The 6,963-nt window shown below is 37.0% G+C and overlaps 1 pseudogene; it reads right to left on the bottom strand.

The window, feature by feature from the left end:
- Positions 1 to 365: 365 nt before the first annotated feature.
- LOC144252512 (coiled-coil domain-containing protein 126 pseudogene) lies at positions 366 to 765 on the bottom strand (annotated as a pseudogene).
- Between the last annotated feature and the right edge of the window lie 6,198 nt (positions 766 to 6,963).

A 6,963-nucleotide genomic window follows, 5' to 3' on the forward strand; every position in this document is an offset into this window, starting at 1 on the left:
ACTTGTCTGAAAAAACAAGTTATATACTTAAATAAATAATTTATAAAAATGAATATGTCTTTTAGTGTTTTTGTTTCAGCTTGATCTCAAACACAAAAGATTTATACAAGATCATCATCATCCTTATTACTACATTAACCATGTTATCTAATTCCCTTTAAGGAAAAATACTTGCCTGATAGCAAAATAATAGCATTTAAAAGTTTTATATACAGATTTAAGAGTTCCATGAATCCAGAACACTCCCTGAAAAATGTATGGAGCTTTTAGAAAGTATTATTTTGTCCTAGCCAGAAATTTAAAATCCTTTTTGCCATAGGATAAAATACACAGTTTATGTAGAAGCACAGGGTGATCTTCAACTGCTATCTAATGCTTCCTGATGCATTCATCCTTTTGTTGTGATTACTGGCATCAAATTCCCACTAGTATCATTGGTTATGTTAGTGGAGAAGCCATTAAAACAATATAGTCAACTTTGTTCTCCAGCTTGAACAAGCATTGCAAAATATTCAAAAGGACAGCAATTGGTCTTTCAGACGCATATCCTGCCATAGAAGCACCATTCTCAATTTCCAACATGTTCTTACTTTCCTCTGCTAGAGCTTCAATATATATTTTGCTTAAATCTGGTATGTTGACACTATTTTGATGTCTGGGTTGTTGAAAACTATAGTGCAGTTACATCAATCCTCAACTGAGTCCAAGCAAGAGTAAACTCAATTTCTAGGACATATTTTTTTTCTTGATATTGTAAAAAAACATTTCTGATGAAGCAAAGAGATTTGATTGAAAAGTGGTAACTAAAGAAAATCTGCCAATCAATACTTTTGAAAGAAAAAAACCTCTTCTAATATTATGTAATATTCATCTTCAGCAAGGTTGCCTCCACTCTTATATTAACTCTGTAAAACAGTAATCCAGGAGATTAATCTTGAAAAGTGAGTTTAAAAAGGGCATTTGACTTTCTCTCTCTCTCTCCCAAAGAAGTACAGAACTGAGTTGGCAAGTTCTCCCATTCACTGGTAGATCCAGGAATCCAATATTTTCCCCCAAAGGTCCAATTTATGTTTTACTTCCAATTTCTTTTAAGACAATTTACACATTGAATTTTTGGAGCATAAGTTCCAATTTGTGAACAGCCTCTTAACTGTAGGGTAAGGAAAGAATATATTGTCAGTTAAGATCATTGTTCTAGGGCTGGGAATGTAGCTCAGTTGGTAGAGTTCCAGCCTTCCATGCACAAGGCTGTGGGTTCAGTCCCTAGCACTGCCAAAAAAAGATCATTGTTCCAATTCGGATTTTTATTATCCTAGTTGAGAATTGTCCAAAAGCAGTAGCTCACAGGTGAGTACTTTAAGACACTTCAAACATTCAAATTCTAGAGTAGCTTTAGCATTAATTAACTAACTCTGCTTAACCTCTCTGGTCCAGTCTTCTCATTTGAAAAAGAAAAATAATAGCAATTCCTTTTATAACCAGAAAGAAATAATTGATAGGTATGAAAATTGTTAAAAGTCTTGGTCCAAGACCAGAAGTTCAATGAAGAAAGTATCCAGATTCTTACCCATATTTTCTTCAGATTTGAGACCTCATCACCCATATAGAAATACAACACCGATACAGTGGAAGATTGTGATACACTAGGCACAATAAAAGCAATGCTAACCTGTCTATGTTCTCAGGCACAGAACCCCCAAACCTCTGAGTGCTATCTCACATGGCAAAATGGTCTGCAGATGTGATTAGTTTAAGGCTGTTGGGGTGGAGAGGTTTTCCTGGATTATCCATGTGGGCACAATATAATCACAATCCTTATAATAGGGAGGCAAGGGCATCAGTTTAAGAGATGTGATGAGGGGAGCTGATATGGAATGATGTGGTCAAGAGCCCAGGAATGCAGGTGTCCTCTAGAAACTGGAAGAAACAAGGTAAAGATTCTTCCCTCTAGCTTCTAAAAGGAATGCAAACCTGCCAACATCTTGACTTAGCCTCATAAGATTCTTTTTGGGTTCTTGACCACCAGAACTAAAATGTGCTATTTTAAGCAAAAACAAAACAAAACAAACAAACAAACAAAAACAGAACAAGAACTGAGAACATGGCTGCCCATCTCCCCATCCTCACAGCTCTGGTTAGGGGCTCTATCCAGTTAGAAGCCCCTGCTGGGCTCACACAGCCAGAGACACCCTGGATTCTCTGATCACTCAGTTGCAGTAGTAACATCCCAGGGAAAGGGGAAGGGAGGATCTTGGTCAAAAGGAAGAGACAAAGAGCCTCCCTGGCACAGCTGGAATTTCTGGCCCATCCTGAAGCTACTGCAATGGCAGAGGCCCTGGGGTGGTATCCCTGCCTTTGACCCCATCTCTGTTTTTAATATGTTTGGCTTAGTTTCACATTTCTGTAACTTAATTTTAAATAATGCTGTATTTTAACACTGGCTTGCAAAATTCATGAAAATTTAGTGGTTGGCTCCTCTAGCTGCTAAAAATTGATACCCGCACATGACTCAATGGGGACATATTAGAAAGATTTTTTAAAAAATCAGGAATAAGGCTCACAGGCATCACTGCTTCAGTTAACACTGCACTGTGGGTCCTATAAATTTGTAGGAGAAAATTTTTAAATGAAGCACATAGGAACTGGAAAGATTAAAAAGCAACTGTCAGGGGCTGGGAATTTGGCTCAGCTCTAGAGTGCTCACCTAGCACATGGGAAGTTCTGGGTTTGATCCTCAGCATCACATAAAAATAAATGGATAAATAAATAGATAAATAAATAAATAAATAAATAAATAAATAAATAAATAAATAAAAATATTTTTAAAAAGGGCAACTCTCAGCACTGCCTGGTTATGTGGCCATGTTGGTAAAAGATCCAAAACTGGTCGCTTAGCTATTAGCTCAAAAACTAATGCTATATTTAAACACTAGCCATACTTAGAAAATAAGACAGAATACCAAATGGCAACAAAACATATTGGTTTCTAAGAATGTATCCAATAAAATGATGCAAGGTATTTATGGGGATCATTATAAAAACTGTTGAAAAATAGGAAGAAACAACTAAATAAATGCAGTCTACAAGAAACACCAACAGGAAGTCTCCATATTTTCAAGGTATCATTGTTCCTAACTTGAGCTAAAAATTCATTAGAAGGCAAAACCAAAGCCCAGGAGATTGTCCATAGTACTTAAAGAAGTACCCCATGTGGCTCAAGCAGGACTCTTAACACAGGGGACAGATACCATTTAGGGGCTCTGCAAACATGAGTAAAAAAACAATTATATCTTTATTTTCACTCACCTCTAACTAAACTCAACATTTTCTTTAATCATGAAAGAAGAAAGGCCACAAAGGTTCAGCATGTCCTGTGCATTGTTATCCACATAAATTGCAGATATTTTTATATCAATCACCATGTGGTTGGAAATATTGTTTGTGTCTCTCATCTCTTCAAAGTAACAGTAGTTATTAAGCTCACCACCAGATTTTATTATTTTGCATGCTAATTAATAACCAAGGATGCCTATTATATTAAAATTTCTAGTACTCTCATTACTGCACTTCAATAATTGCTTTTCTCTATAATGCCAGTTGCAGGTGTTCAGCATATGCAAGCATTAATCTGAGAAGGTGGTCATATGCTTCATCACACTGCAGAATGTATTTGTTCTTTGCCCACAAAAAAAGGGTTAAAAAGCCCCAAGGCATTTGGAATGTTTCTGGGACATTAAGTTACTGGGCATTATGGGCATTTCAATGAATTCTGGAAGCTTATATGCAAGCCATGCTACCTTGAGTGTTACTATGGCAACTTCTCAAGGGCAACAAGTTCAGCAGACCAGCCAGATGTCATTTCTATTGCATGCAAAGTGGTCCCTCTAATGGAAATTACACTGTTGGTCTGGAACAAGTGAGGATTATCCCATAAACTGCTTAATGTGAGAAGCCTGCTCCCTTTCCCAGCCTGTTCCCTAGCAGGCCTTCCTTTATAAATGTCCCCTGATTACCTTGATTACCTTGCCCCAAGTCTCTCCCATATTCCTCTGCTCACACATTTTTTTTTCTCACCACTTTGGTTAACTCCCCTCTTCCCACAATCATATTTACCTTGCTAAGGACCAAGCACAGATTCCAGAAGCAGATCACACAGGGTATAAGTAGGGAGCACTTCCAAGTTGATGGATCATGGGATGTCTCTCAGCTTCTCTCAGCCTCAGCTTTCTCATCTGTACAATGGGGAAAATAAGATCACACAACAAACAGGGCTTCGTGAGAATGAAAAGCATTTGCTTTGCTTAGTTTCATTACAGTGAAACAAGTCATCACATATTAAGACTCTGCAAATGATTCTGTGAAGACTTTTTTTCCCAAGGTAGTGAGTGCTTATCATTTTATGTTGCTTCCACATCCACTTTTAAGTATAAGTTTAACTTTCATACAAGAAGCAGGGCTTGGTCACCATAACAGTTCGCAGTACTATAAGGCACCCTATGGCTCCATCTGGTGGCCACAGATTACAACTCAGGCTTCCTTCTACTTTCCAGCTGCTTACCTTCAAGGGAAAAATTAGACATGGCCCAGGAGCTTAGGTGACCCCCTCCCAGTCACATTCTGACTTCCTGAAACCACTGCCTGCTTTCGCCAATCACCAGTCAAAGCTTCCCTGGGGAACCTATCTGGATCACAAGCTCAGCCCAGTAAGTGTGTAGGCCCAGAAGTCCCCCCTCTTCCTCTCTATTGTGCTCTCTGACCTAAGTATGGCCTCCATATGTGCTATGCACTCCCCTCAGGGAGTCTATGAGTCCTACAGACGCTTCAGCTTTCACACTGTGATTCTATCCCTGGAATCTGAATCCTGATGGTGAAGCCTCCAGAAGGGCCCCATGCAGGTGGGTCTTCTCTCTGTAGCTACCAGCTGAGTTGATAGAGATACTGAGAAACTCCAAGACTTTCATACAAAAGGAGAGGAAAATAATTGATTCATTCCCCAAAATAAGGCATAAAAAGCTATTCTAGGGGGAAAAATGACAATAACTTTTGCAGTGTAGTCTTTTCTGGGGAAGAACAAATCCATAGCTCTGGGCATAAGATGAGGTAGAGCATCACAGTAAAAGGAATTTGAGACTTGACAGCAGGAAGGAGAGGGAGAGAGAGAAAGAGAGAGAAAGTTTCTCTCCCAAGAACAAATTATAAATCCCAAAGGCATGGTCCCAGTAACTTACTTCCTCCAGCCACACCTTAACTGCTACCTACAGCTCCCACCCAGTTAATCCAATCAGTGGATTGAACCACTGATTAGGTTACAACTCTCAAAAAGTAATCATTTCACCTGAGAACATCTTTGCATTGTCTCACATATGCAATTGTGGATTTCACCTCATATTTACACATAACAAATATTAATTTTAAAAAATTATAGTTTCATTCTATAAATGTTTTGTCTAGACAGCAACATATATTTCTTGTATGACTGTTTTCTAACTTTAGAAAAAAAGTTACACTGAAACACCTCAATTTTATTGAGTGAAAACTGAGGGGGAAATTATTTAATTCCTTCTCTCTTATATTATTGTAGAAATATTGGAAAATTGCTACACAACATTTTTAAAAACCAGGAAAGACACGGAAGTGTTGAGGTAGTCACTTATTTAGAGGGACATTTTTCTAAATGAAAAGATGACTTTAAATACTTAAAAGAATTTAACAACTGTACTATTACATTGGTTCATACATTTATAACAATTTTTGAATATTCGGGAGAAGAAAAAGGTTGCATGAGAATTTCTTTTAATTTTTACTATCTTGGAATGAATGTTTGGTAATTGGAGCATTTTTATTGAGGAGAATTAAAGCATCATAAAAACATTTCAAAGCTATACTACCTACTAAGCTAGAGACTCCCTACTTTATTATAAAATAGGAAAACAGAAGAACACTATTGCCAAGAAATATGTATTTGGTGTTTCAAATAATCTTCTAGAAGGTTCTAAAACTGCCCATATAAATTCTCTTGCATTGTTTTGTGATTTTGATGTACTTCTGACTGTTTTTTCCTTTCTATACTTTTGTCCCTTCTGCCCTTTGAGAAAACCAGTTCCCTGCTACCTGTGGGAGTGTTCCTGGAGAACAGACTCCTTCTTGTCTGAGGAGCTGTGCCTGGGAAGGCTCCTGTTTCTAATGAAGCATCTGATTTTCCTCAGGGTTGTGTCTTTGTAGTCATTGTCTCTTCATGGGAAGAAAAAAAACTGGATTTGGGGCTGTGGTATGGTTTTATGTAAGCTGCTAGAAGCAAGTGCAATCAATACATTCCTACCTAGCATATTTATAAATGAATCTGCTATAAAACATCATATCTTTTTAACCAAAATGGACAGTACTTTCTTAGAAATATTCAATAAATGTTTAAGGATTATATAAAGAAAAAAAGAAGAATTTGACTTGATTTTACAGAAATTGGTTCCAAATGATACTGAAAATTTTAATGTAACTAATTTATGGGAAATTATTTCTAGTTTAATACACTGGGTTTTTGTTTTATATCTCTCCTATTTAATGCAATGTTTACCTAAAATTATTTAAAGAGTAATTAAAAACTTCAGTGTGTGCCTAAAAACTTCCCATGAAGCACTCACTTCCTTAAGGCAGGTGTGTAATCCTGTAAATGTGTGCATGCCTGTAGTCTTAGGAGCTCAGGAGGCTGAAGGTGGAGGATCACAAGTTCAAAACCAGCCTCAGCAACTAAGCAAGGTTCTAAATAACTTAATGAGATCTTCACTCAATATTTAAAATTTTTTAAAAGGGCTGGGGAATATGACTCATTGGAACAGCACCTCTGGGTTCAATTCCTCAGTACCAAAAATAAAATAATAAAATGAAATATTCTCTCTTTTTTTCCTCTTTTAATTTTTTAGATGTATAAAGCATTTAATACTCTATATCCAGCACTTATATTTATTT

Source organism: Urocitellus parryii, unplaced genomic scaffold (assembly GCF_045843805.1).
Source record: "Urocitellus parryii isolate mUroPar1 unplaced genomic scaffold, mUroPar1.hap1 Scaffold_45, whole genome shotgun sequence".
Lineage (NCBI taxonomy): Eukaryota > Metazoa > Chordata > Mammalia > Rodentia > Sciuridae > Urocitellus > Urocitellus parryii.